This window comes from Schistocerca cancellata, chromosome 6 (assembly GCF_023864275.1).
Source record: "Schistocerca cancellata isolate TAMUIC-IGC-003103 chromosome 6, iqSchCanc2.1, whole genome shotgun sequence".
Classification (NCBI taxonomy): domain Eukaryota; kingdom Metazoa; phylum Arthropoda; class Insecta; order Orthoptera; family Acrididae; genus Schistocerca; species Schistocerca cancellata.
The window spans coordinates 437,422,120-437,435,805 of record NC_064631.1 but is presented as its reverse complement, the minus strand read 5'-3'; the positions used below and the strand labels follow the sequence as shown (position 1 = coordinate 437,435,805).

At 44.6% G+C, this 13,686-nt stretch overlaps 2 protein-coding genes across 2 annotated transcripts in view; one reads left to right on the top strand and one right to left on the bottom strand.

The window, feature by feature from the left end:
• Window positions 1–13,686, bottom strand: part of LOC126190766 (mediator of RNA polymerase II transcription subunit 20) — a 567,907-nt gene that overhangs the window by 505,544 nt on the left and 48,677 nt on the right. The window lies entirely within an intron of this gene.
• The window catches only part of LOC126190764 (facilitated trehalose transporter Tret1-2 homolog), a 368,018-nt gene that overhangs the window by 331,461 nt on the left and 22,871 nt on the right, over window positions 1–13,686 (top strand). The gene's annotated exons all lie outside the window — the stretch shown is intronic.

Sequence of the window (13,686 nt, the reverse complement as noted above, 5' to 3'; positions counted from 1 at the left end):
AACTTTAAACAAAATCTCAAACCTTTTGCTAAATTATTCCTCGCTTACAATCTTAACGTCATGTATTGAACACATTAACTCATCTGTAATACCATTAGACGTTTGAAACTGTTTTATACATGGGAATTTGATTCTTTAAGGAAGTTTACTGGCATACTTAAATTTGTGACATAAAGTCGCTCAGGAGGCCTGGGAGCATTGTCTTAATAATTGAAAATGTCCTCATGAGCGCTTTAGGTCGCTAACACGCGTTAATAAAAAAGTTTTAACAGCAACTGCACTCTGATATTAATAACCCAAAGCTGTCATACGGGAGTGCTCAGTTAAACAAATAGTTGCTACGAAAATGTTGAGCGCCACCCGTCTTGCGTGCACGAATTACATAACACACACAGCACGGTTAACTAAGGGTGGCCTGAGTTGCATCTGAATGGCACTGCTTCCGGTAACTGAAACGCGGCGACGGCTCGCTCGGCGCAGAGGGACGGCGGTCTGCAACAGGCGGCAGTAGCAGCTAGGTCCCGCGGGTGCGACGCAAGGTGGAAGCAGTTGTGCGGCGTGGGGCGGAGTGCTGCGTTTAATTCCGTCCAATTAGAGCGCCGCCTGGCGCAGCGGAGCCAGCGGCGCCTGACGGCTGCGCGTCTACGCTGCCACCAGCCGCCGGCCAATTAATTTGGCAGCATCGTCTGCCGCGAAGTCTGTGTGCCGGTCCTCGGCGGGCGAGGAAACCGGTACAGCTGCTTCGTCCACACCACTATATGCGTCACTATAACGCGGTCACAATGACAGTCATGTCGGCGCACGAATTACGACCCATCGGCCTCGACGTCGTCATAGTCTGCTTTAAATCACTTGCCGTCAGGCGCTTAAGATCCAAAGTTTACACTGTCCGCAGGCAGTTACAACAGCGCTCTGATGCGATAGACTGTCCTTTTTTACCTCTCCCCCCCCCCCCCACATCTCTCTGAATCTTTTACAAAAAACACGCAACAAATCAGAAACTCGAGTACAATGCATAGAGCTCTATAGTCTCTCTAAGCAAGTAAAAAATCTGTCTTTGACTTTATTTGAACGGTTGAAATTTTCCTTTCCCAGAAAAAACTTCATATTTATCAATTCGTATCCCGAAAACTGCTGAACTATTTTTTTTTTTTTTTTCGAAGATTACCTAACTACCTCACTTGGCGACGGTCTTTAGCGTCGCTGTTCTCGAGACGGAACTAGGATCAGACGACGCAGAAAAGAACTCTAAGAAAACAAAACATTATCACTAATTCAGGAAAAGAGGCTACAGTTCTGCGGACACTTACGCAGGATGGGTGAAAACTGACGCGTTAAGAATGCAAGTAAATTAAGGCCAGTTGGATGAAAGAAACACAAAACGACCTGGAACGGTTGAAATGCTCATAATACGGATTTAAGGACAGAAAACACGAAAATTGAACAAGTCTGAAGAAAAAAAACTACAGGGCAAAAATGGACAGAAGAAAGAACGAAAAAACGCAATGTATTAATGAAGACGATCTGGAAAGAAAACAAAAGAGGAAAAGGAAGAAAGCTGTGTGTGACTGGTTCAAGTTCACACCCTCTCTTAAACGCGAATAATCGATGACGATCATGATGATGATGATGATGACAATAATTATTACTATTATTATAAAAAACACGCGCGCTTGTGTGTGCGTGCGCGTGTGTTTCCAACGAATATTACACTGAGAAACAGCAAAGAATTTTACACTGAGAAATATATCACTATGAAGTGCTTCAATGCATGACTTCCTTTTAAGAGCACACAAGAACATTTCATGTTGAGCTGCCACTGTGGAATGTCATAATACGCCGAAAGCAGGATCGCGAATAAATGTATTTAATGACAGTCCAAGCTGAATATTGTTGTCCTTTCGAAAGTAGCGCATACTTCATAGACGACACAATTCTGACAGAGTGCAGTACATGACAACTTGTAATGACTTAATCTGACTTCATAATGTGGCGGAAATATTCCGCGAAAAGAAATATCGGTATTAGTAATTACGAAAAAAATCTGTAACATTTGATACATTAGAGTCTCTCATTTACTTAGTACGTTTCTCCGCGTCATAATTACAGATGTACACACTGTGTATCTGAAATGAATCTAGAAAATGTTATGGATGGTAGAGTTGGTCGTAACAAGCTTTTTTCACATGGCAACCCATATCCACGTAAAGGTCGTTGAATTGAGTCGCGCGCCGGCAAGAGGGCAGGCACACAAAATGCCATCCGATCCGTCATGGTAGCAGGTGTGCAGGGCAACGTTTTCATTGTATTTGTGTTATCAAGGTAAATGAGAAATCGCGGGTGAAGTTTTGTGACCTTTATTTAAAAAGAGTTACAAAACGTGTTCGAAATTACGCCGTCCTGCTTTGACTGCACGCCGTGCAAGGACGCTGGAGTGACTGTCGCACTCTTTCAAACACTACTGGTAAAGTGGAAATTGCATCGGAGGCTGCCGTAATGCACGCTAGACAATAGATTTCAGGTGGCCGCAGAAGAAAATATCAGTGGGTGCCAGGTCGGGGGAACGTGCAGGACATGCCACCGGGCCACTGCGCCCTATCCATTTCTCACCAAAGGTTTAATCCAAAAGCGTTCGCACTGGCTGTGAGAAGTGCGCAGGTGCATCATTGTGTTGGTACCACATTCGCTGTCGCATGTTGAGCGGGACGTGTTCCAACAACTCTGGCAGAGTTCCTCGTAAAAAGATTATGTATCTGTTTCCGTTCAGTCGCCGGGGGAACATGTATGGACCGACCAGATTATTGCCTACCAAGCCAGCCCAAATATTGACAGCGAAGCGATCTTGGTGGCCACGAACAAAGGCGGCATGCGGATTTCTGCAGGCGGTAGTGGAGCAAATCATCATGATGCCGCACACGCCAAACTGTGGAATGGCTTGCACCCAATTCCCGTGAAACGCGCTGCGAACTTGGTGAGAGTTTGTTTTCCAACAGTGATGACACCTCCTCTTCAAGCCCTGATGTACGCACTGTGCGTTGACGAACGAGAGCACGAGGCTTTTGTACTCGTAACAAAATGAACACACCGGGATTCGAAGTAGGCCTTAAATGGACATGTGTCATTACGAGAACGTGTCAGTAGAAAACTTACCTCAAGTGAACCTGTTCTAGAAGGGATCTGTGGATGGCAGTAAATGTGCGTGGGTCTGGCACTCGACAATTCGGAAACCGCCGAACGTCCGAACGTAGGGCTGGGTGAGCATTTCTTCCCTTTCTTCCGAAGAATAGCGCTCCATTTCCTGTCCGCTCCACACTAACAAACACAAGTGTATCCCCGTTTCGTGACAAATTGACGCGTTTGTCCGCAGCTCGTGGTCGTGCGGTAGCGTTCTCGCTTCCCACGCCCGGGTTCCCGGGTTCGATTCCCGGCGGGGTCGGGGATTTTCTCTGCCTCGTGATGACTGGGTGTTGTGTGCTGTCCTTAGGTTAGTTAGGTTTAAGTAGTTCTAAGTTCTAGGGGACTTATGACCACAGCAGTTGAGTCCCATAGTGCTCATAGCCATTTTTGAACCCACAAATTGACGCAGGTCGAACCGGACTCCGTGGTGTGCACAGATGCTGCCTTCTATGTAACGACTATCCCGACTGGCATTTGCACAGTCAAAAGCAACAAGTTCACGTCCCAAGTAAGAGGTGGAAAACCCGACTATGTCGACAACAGCGTTTGCAAATAAAGGTCATAAAACTTCAAGCCAACGTCTCTTTTACCTTGATGTCACAAAAATACATTCGAATTGTTGCTCTGCAGACTTGCTATCATGACAGTTCGGGTGGCGTGTTGTGTGCCTACCCTCTTGGCGGCGACGCTGCTCAACCACGCCTGGCGCCGTGCGCTATGAGATGCGGACATGAGTTGCTATGTGAAATGTGCTTATGAACCACTCCACTAGCCCTCTCATCTTCTACATTCATTTCAGATACACCCTGTATATATAAAAGGTGCGACGACCAATGATCCATTCTTTCAGAGTGGGCGCACATTAAGCCCAGTTTGTTGCGGGAATACGAAACGGCGAGAGAGGGGATCATGGATAGATGACGCTATGGTAGTACTGTGTACGTTAACCGGAAGATCGGATACTATGCCCGGTCTGGCACAATACGAAACGGCGAGAGAGGGGTTCATGGATAGATGACGCTATGGTAGTACTGTGTACGTTAACCGGAAGATCGGATACTATGCCCGGTCTGGCACAAATTTTCACCTTTTATCATCGATTCATTTCAATGTCCAAAGGCCACGTCATTGAAAACGTTTTCACAGTGTCAAAATGTGGTCATGATCGCCGTCTATGTTCTTACTCAGTGGAACCTTAATTACGAGATCTCATTTTAGCTGACTAAAACTAGGCAATTCTACCGCCAGAGCTCCAGCAGACTGAACGATTGAAATGATTTAAAAACTTACAGCATCCGCGGGTGAAGACTTACGAATAGAGTTTCTCGTGCTCGCACAGACCTCTAGTTGTGTGTCTTGTTTGTTAAGTGTGTCAGAACAGTGGGTCGGAAATTCTAAATCGTCAGGTAACGCCATAACGGTGTAACCATATTTCTGATTCTCTCCCGGGCGTATCATGACGCTCTTAACGGTACAAACTCGATAGGCGTAAAAACAATTTCAGGAACAGCCCTTGAAAGTGTGACAGAAACGTTACTGTTTGCAATATGTATAAATGATCTGGCGGATTATGTAGAAAGCTCCAAGAGGCTGCTCGGAGATTATGATGCGGTTTCTCTGTAAGAAGTTAGCAACACCAGAAGACTGTAGCGATTTTCAGGAAGAACTGCGGAGGACTGATGAGTGGCAGTTGACCCTGAACGTAAATAAATGTTAGTGTGCATAAATAGGCGAAGAAATCAACATTGCAATCAATTACACTAGTGGCGCCGAGCCTCTGGAAACAATAACTACCGTAAAATGTTTAGCAATAAGTATCCAGAAAGACATTTGTAGAATGACCACATAAAACAAATAGTAGGAAAAGCAGATGCCAGGCTGAGATTCATAGGAAGAATCCTAAGGAAGCGTATTTCATCCACAAAAGAAGCGCCTTACAAGTAGCTCGTTCGACCAATTTTTGAGTATTTTTCGCCAACCTGGGACCCTTACAGGTTGAATTAATACAAGGGACAGAAGAGATCCAACGAAGAGCGGAGCGTTTCATCACGCGATTGTTTAGCTGTCGCGAGAGCGTCACAGATGCTCAACAAACTTTAGTGACAGACGCTACAAGACAGATGTTGGGTATCACAGGATATATACTACTGCGTTTCCGCAGAAGTATGTTCTGTGGAGAGCAGATCAATTTATTACTGCCTCCCACAAAATTAAGACAACGAGAAAATTCGAGAATTTAGTATACCTGTAATCATTTTTCCCAGGCGCCATTCGCGAAATGAAGAGGGAAAGGCGGTGGAGGTGGGGTAAGGATACCAGAAGTATTCTCCGCCGCTTACAGTAAGGTGAGTGGCGGAATATATGTAGATGTCGACATACTGCGGAGTCAGACTGCGCGCGCTGGTGAAATCAGCGGCATCGAAAACAAGCCAGTGCGTGTGTCTGAGGCAGCCCCTGGAGGCGACGCGACCCGCATGCCAGCGCGAGATACGGAGCCCGTAATGAAATCCTCCGTCCCCACCACCGCCTCCCTCCCTCACCACCCCTCCCGCGGTCGCGGCCGGATGGAGGCCGTATCTGCGGCGGTCCCTGCTCCACTTTATCTCCGCCTGATGGCCAGCTTGATCTCTCCGCTCCCCCCGCCCCCCCGCCTTATCCTCTATATATACATGTATACTTTATTTGCCACCCTCGCTGGTTCACAATCCGCGTCCCCCCATTTTCCCCTCTCTGTCCTCGTCCGTGGTGGCCATCAAAATTTATCTCCCGCTGCCTGCACTGCCCAGATACGACACACTTTACTTTGTATCTTGTCCCGACCTCACTCTGTTTACTACGGAAAGAAAAACGGAAAAAAATGCGATCAACGACAATATAAAAATTAGTTGAGTGTAACACTATAAATAATGCCTGCAATGGTAATACAAATAACACTAAAACATAGACTTCTGCACAGCTACTTCTCCAAGGTGCAGTTCGTCAGTAGTTGTAAGAACTTAATATAAAACTATGTAAAACATGGTTTCAAAAATGGTTCAAATGGCTCTGAGCACTATGGGACTTAACTTCTGAGGTCATCAGTCCCCTAGAACTTACAACTACTTAAACCTAACTAACCTAAGGACATCACACACATCCATGCCCGAGGCAGGATTCGAACCTGTGACCGTAGCAGCAGCACGGTTCCGGACTGAAGCGCCTAGAACCGCTCGGTCACAGAGGCCGGCAACATGTTTCCAAAGACCAGATGTCAATTACGAAATAAGCATTGTTCAATGCCAGATCCTTATCCTTCTCCAATCTTCAAGCCAGCTATCGGGGGATCTACAGTTTAATGTGGACTCTGGCTGCTTGGCAGTTCTCAGATATGGTTAATAATTATAAAGTGCAGCTACTCACAGAAGTCCAGTGTTGGCTATAATTATCGTATGGCAGCGAAACTCGGTAGATATCCAAATGTGTAAATGCGGAACCGATAACGTTGGAAAAACAGTTAGCTCCATTTTTGGCCGCTAGGTGCAAATCTGGTGCTGTACAACGTCTCGTCGACGTCTCCGGTGCTGATAATGAACAAATTGTGTAAGTGGGGGTTGATAATAAAATCAACATAACGCCTTTCTCACTCGTTTCATCCTTTTTTGCCCATGCCCCATATAACTCATTACATAAGAATATATTTCTATACGTCTTTCTTTATTTCTATACGTCTTTCTTTAATTCACAGAAACTGATTTGCTCGAGGAGGCCAAAACTGAAACTATTTTTTTTTTCCGAGCAGAAATCAGTTCCGCATTAGAATATGTACCAAGTTCGTGCTTCCATACCACGATTACAGCCCACTATGGTGCTCTATGAGTAGGTGTACTTTAATTATAACCACTCAGTACGCCAGAGTTGAAAAACCTTCTTAGGATGGAACCTAGGAGCTTTGTTTTGTCAGTCTAACATTTTACCACTTAGTCACCAACTGTCCTTTCAGAAGTTACATGTGCCCTTTAAGCATTAGTAACATAGTTTGACTAGGAAAACTCTTCAGTAGTTTACTGACTGAATGCGTATTAAGGAACACCGTTCAAATCTCGATCCAGTCACAGTGACTTGAGGTTCATCAGTTTTTAGTAAATTACACAGAGCAAATGGACGGAAAATATCATTGAATAGTCATGGCGCAGTTATTTTGTCATCGCCGTTTGACAAAGACACATTTCAGTCTCTAATTACGTCGACCTTAAAGGTACGGATATTGGTCATACAGCAAAATAATGTACCATCATTGCGTAAAACTTTGTTATGGCATCTTCGTAGCCGAAATACCTTATAACGTATTAAGTGGCTATTCGCTCTTTGTACAGAGTCAAACCTGAACTGTACGATATTTAGCGACTCAGCTTTCAACTATAGCCATTATTGTCATAGCTCGCGTTGCTTGTTGCACCGAGCGGCAGCCGCACTGTTTCAGAGCGCCCCCTGTCCAGAATCTCACATATACGCAGACTACACTAACGTTCGGTAGCATCTCGTGAGTTTTATTTTGCACGTGATAATCGTTGTAGGACATGGCAATCCTACAAATGTAACACACAAGTGAAAAAAATCTCTCTCTCTCTCTCTCTCTCTCTCTCTCACACACACACACACACACACACACACACACACACACACACACACACATATATATATATATATATATATATATATATATATATATATATATATTGAAAAACTGCAAGTGAAGTTCATTGTACTAAATTCTGTGGGTCTGTTAATATCTCTTCAAACGGCCTCATTTTACCGTGGAAGAATGATATCAGAAATCTCTTGTTTGAATGGTGTATGTATGCTGCACATCTGCCGATATTGTAAACAGCAATTAATTTATTATGATGATCCTACATTTAGCGCCCTTTTGAAAATGAAGCATGTCACCTGGAAAAACTTATAACAACACTATGATGCAACTAGCTCTGGAATGATATACATTACAGTCAACAACGGTGAGGCTGCAGATCCCTCCAAATGATCGTCAACACTATGTTCTTCTTCACTAGTTACAATGCTGGGGCAACTTTTTGATTCCGCGACTATAGAAATCAAGTGGTTTTATGGCGAAGAATATGTGAAGTCATGTTCGGAGCGCATTTTCATCCGCAAAGGCTCCTTGAAAGTTGTTCGAAAGAGAGCAGAAATGGTGTAAATATGCGGGTGCAAGATCAGGTAAACATGGTAGTAGCGGAATGACTCCCTAATCCAACACCTAAATAGTGTTTTCTGTCAGCCCAGCAGAATGCAGGCGGTCGTTATCCAGGCGGTCGTTATCGTGGAGTAGCATCACTTCACAGAGTCTCCCTGGTCGTTTTTCTTGGACTGCGTCTGCAAGACGTCTCAACTATTGACAATAAAGGTCAGCAGTAATGGTTAAACCTTGGGGAAGTAACTTTTATTACACCGCACCGCCGCTGTTCCACCCGATGCATAAAATTATCTTTTGTGGATGCACGCACATCTTTGTACGGGTAGTTGCTGCTTTGTGTGGCTCAACATTCCCTTTCTTTCAGCATAAAGACATCATTTCTCGTTAACCATAACGATACAGGATAGAAATCATCATTGCTGTTCACGAGCCAACTGACGACGAGCAAGCAGAGATGAACGTATGACCACCGCCCGCTGATATTTGTGATTTTGGCTTAGACTATGCGGTATCCATACACCCAATTTTAAAATCTTCTCCACTGCATATACGTAAATGTCGCACTATGGTGGAATGGCGAGTTTTAACACATTTGCCAACTCTCGAGTACCCTTTCGTGGATCACTGTGGATCAATGCGTTTAAACGATGTTCGTCGAAAATCCGGAGGTCCTCCCGAACGTGGAGAGTCATTGCTGTCACTGCTTCATACGAGAAAAAATGACAATAAATAAATAAACCTATAGCCACCGGAATACCAACATGCAAAACAAAAACGGTACGAAGTTATGCACCAACAAAATAGATTAGCACTGTGCACTGTGCATGGTGTACCCTGCTCATGTATTGGCTGTATCCTGATGGTGACAGGTTGCGGTCAAAACGGCAGCCGCACTGGACGTATAATGAACGTATTGAATAAGCATAAATCTGTCGATATTAGTCTACAATAATTATTTAACGTGTACAACAGCAGAGCCGGCAAACAAAGCCGTGGGAAGATAAAACCTCAGCAGAGGCGACGGGCGTATAGCAAGAGTCTGCAAACGGAACGCGCGACGGCGGCAGGTGGAGGCGCGCGCGCGCAGAGCCGCCTTAATCCCGCTGCCGCGGCCGACGTCATTATGGTAATCCCGCCCGCTGCGCCGCGCCGCCGGCGTCAGCACAGGCCGGAGCAGGTGCCGGCTAAAGCGCGACATAGCGCTGCAGCACGGACGCGCTCCTGCCCTTTAATGATGCCACGTGTCGATTCTGTCTGACCAAATCACTACACACCAAATGAAGTATGCCGGCCAGGTGGAGAACAATCAGCCAAGATGGGAGGAAGTTCAGGCTCTAAGGTCTCGTCCACTATTGTTTCATTACCAATACGGCACAGCCTCCGATTGGGGAAGGACGGAGAAGGACATGGACCGCGCACTTTCAAAGGAACCATCACGGCATTAGCCTTAAGTCATCTACGGAAAACACGGAGAATCTAAATCTCGATGATGGGGCGACGATTTGAACCGGCGGCCTTACGAAAAAAATAAGGCACCTGGAAAGAATTGTGGCAGAACTGCTGGAGGTGTGTGTGTGTGTGTGTGTGTGTGTGTGTGTGCGCGAGAGAGAGAGAGAGAGAGAGAGAGTTCTCAACCTGCATTACTTCGCACGTCGCACGGCCGAATATTCGGAATACTTTCGATAAATTATCCTACAGACGATCGAGCACGCATGCGCGATGTGCTTGATCATTCTTGCTTATCGTGCTTGCAGTTACGTGAGCGGCCACCTTTACTGGCACTCTTACTGCACTGCGAATCACTGTTGGCTAGTCCGAATTAGTTGCCACTTCACAGCTAGCGGGATGGACTGCTCCGACCACCAGTACTCAGCAACGCCGCCTCCCACTTTGTTGCCATTTCTGCCGCTCAAAGCTGTAGCTAACTTAACCGAACGCGAAAATTTAGTAAATTTGAAGTAAAAACGTAACTCCGGTGCTAATTAAAATTGCAAACAGATTTCCGACACGCTTAGAAAGTCCAGATAGCTTTCTATCACGTGTTAATTTCAATTTTTATGTGATTCTTTTAAGAGATAGATGCTTTCAACTTGATACTTCTGGCGAGTTAAATGTTGACAAAATTTCAAAAAAATCACCTTGATACCTCGGTCGAGTGAAAGGTTGACAAAATTGCAAAAAAAAAAAAAAAAAAAAAAGTTTCCCGTAGCTCATACCCCGAAATATGGTATGTCTGTCAGGTTTACAACCCGACCCTGAAATTAAATTGACGTGATATTTCGGCGTTTCAGCTGGCTGCCGTCTTCACATGCCCAGCTGAGGTGTGACGTCAGACCAGTCCACCCATACAGAGCACCGTAGGGAGGCAGCACTAAACCAAAGTGAAGCAAATTGAGCAACCCTCCACCACATTTTGTGTAGTAAAACAAAATAATCGTGGTACGTCGAAACGTGTAAGGATATTTTTGCAGGTGACTTGGAAAATCCAAAATACAAGGCATAACATTGTTAGTCAACTTTTGTCATTCATTTCATATATAATTTGGGGTTTAAAATGTGTAGAACAAATACAAGTGCATTCTGTCGGAAACAAAATTTTTGTTTTCATCTTAATAACCCACACCTTCGTAAGCAACCTTTTTTTTTTTTTTTTCAAAATAAACATAGTGTAAAACAAAGAATTCACATTTTCAAGTAAATTTAAATAGCAAAAAGTTTTTTTTCTGTGTTGGTGTGTGAGACAAATGTATATAATATTTTTAAAGAGTACTAACATGAATCAAAAAATAGTTTTAATGCTTCAGTGGACGCAGTTACACGGTGAGCAAACGGCAGAAATGATTTCAAAAAGAAATTCTGCTTATCTTAAAAGATCGTATACGAACTCTACCTGCTTTCAAAAAAACCTCAAAATGGCCATACAAAATATGGCAACTAATAATATACTATGGCACCTTAGTGAGCACTAAATGAGTGCCACAGGCTCTCTACATGTATTCTCTCTCTTTCGTCGATCCTACCAACGAAAGGTCTGTTGGTGTGGGCGGTATCTTCGTTATGAATGAAGAAAATAAATTTATCACTGAGTTCATAGCTTTCGAGATATGACGTGATTAGTTCGAAGATGTTTTCCAGACGGGAAGATTACATCCGCTACAAACAAAAGCTGACGTAACTTTGGCACGCTTACAGGAACCATAGATATGAGTGCCATACGTGATTTTGCGATTTTTTCCCATGATTCAGTACGACGGACAGAGTTTAAAGTAATTATCGTCGTGGAGAGCAGAGCACTGTGGGGTTCCCCGTAGCCGACTTTCTGTGCTAAATGTCAGATGCACACTAATTCAAACAGGTTGGGTTTGTTTACAAGATAACTACTACTGCTGCCGCCATTCATGATTTTCTTTTATTTATTTCTTGTATGGTGCATTTCGGGAAATGATTCACATTTCACTACAGGGTTCTTTCGTGTAGTATAACATTTAAATGAAGGTCGCGGGATGGAATACCGGTCGGGCCGTAGAAATTTCTAATCTGCCTTTAATCTAGCCTGAACGTGTCAGCGATGTGAAGAGTCGCCCGGAACAACACGTTGTGCGAGGAACGACACGTGGTGCTGATTCCACGTTAAACTGTAGGCGCATCCGAGCGGTTCTAGGCGCTTCAGTCCGGAACCGCGCCGCTGATACGGTCGCATGTTCGAATCGTGCCTCGGGCATGGGTGTGTGTGCTGTCCTTAGGTTAGTTAGGTTTAAGTAGTTGTAAGTCTAGGGGACTGATGACCTCATATGTTAAGTCCCATAGTGAATGGCCGCAGCAAACGGTCTTCTATGAACAAACTCATTGTCTATCCAGTCGCTGGCTTTCAAAACCCATGTTAATGGACAGAATAAAGTCAAACCAGTCTATAAAGCAAAGGTGTACAGACTTGCTAGTATCGCGCGTTGCAAACCTCTCACTGGTGACTACTTAACGGCAAAATATGTAGTATGACCTCGTTAGCGCGACCTCACTTCAGAAGAACTCGCGGTTAACGAGAAAAAAATATTGCCCCGGCCAGGAATAAATTATTTCTTACGGGAAGTTTTATCGGTTAACACGAATTTCGGTTAAGGTGAATTACGAACTGTTTTTCAATCACTAGTGTACTTTAATTGTTTTCGAAATGAATACAAGAAACGTAACTACAAAGCTAGCTACCCATTGTTGACTCGTTTCTAACGTATTGTAGGTCGGCAGACGCGACCATCACTCAACAATCAGCGTGTACGATATATTTAAATAAATTGAATAATTTGCGCATTAACATTTAGAAACGTATTCGATGACACGTGTTCGTTTAGTCGTTGTCTCCACACTCGTACGCGTCCATCCGCTCGATACAATCTGAAACGAGACTCGTCCGACCAGGCAACATGTTTCCAGTCCTCGACAGTGCAGTGTCGGTGTTGACGGGCCGCGGCGAGGCGTAAAGCTTTCTGTGTTGCAGTCATCAAGAGTACACACGATTGGGCCTTCACTCCAAAAGCCCGTACGATGATGTTTCGTTGAATGGTTCGCACGCTGATAGTTGTTGACCGCCCAGCATTGAAATCTGCAGCAATATACGGATAGGTTGCACTTCTCTTACGTTGAACGATTCTCTTCAGTCGTCGTTGGTCCCGTACTTGCAGGATCTGTTCCCAGCCGCAGCGATGTCGGTGATTTGATGTTTTACCGGGTTACTAATATTCACTGTACAACCGTGAAGTGGGTCGTACGGGAAAATCTCCACTTCAGCGCAGCCTCGGAGATGCTGTGTCCCATCGCTCGTGCGCCGATTATAACACCACGTTCAAACTCACTTAAATCTTGATAACCTGCCGTTGTACCAACAGTACCCGATCTAACAACTGCGCACAGACACTTGTTATCTTACACAGGCATTGCCGACCGCAGCGCCGTATTCTGCCTGTTTACATATCTCTGTATTTGAATATGCATGCCTACACCAGTTTCTTTGGTGCTCCAGTGTATACAGGGTGTTACAAAAAGGTACGGCCAAACTTTCAGGAAACATTCCTCACACACAAAGAAAGAAAATATGTTATGTGGACATGTGTCCGGAAACGCTTACTTTCCATGTTAGAGCTCATTTTATTACTTCTCTTTAAATCACATTAATCATGGAATGGAAACACACAGCAACAGAACGTACCAGCGTGACTTCAAACACTTTGTTACAGGAAATGTTCAAAATGTCCTCCGTTCGCGAGGATACATGCATCTACCCTCCGTCGCATGGAATCCCTGATGCGCTGATGCAGCCCTGGAAA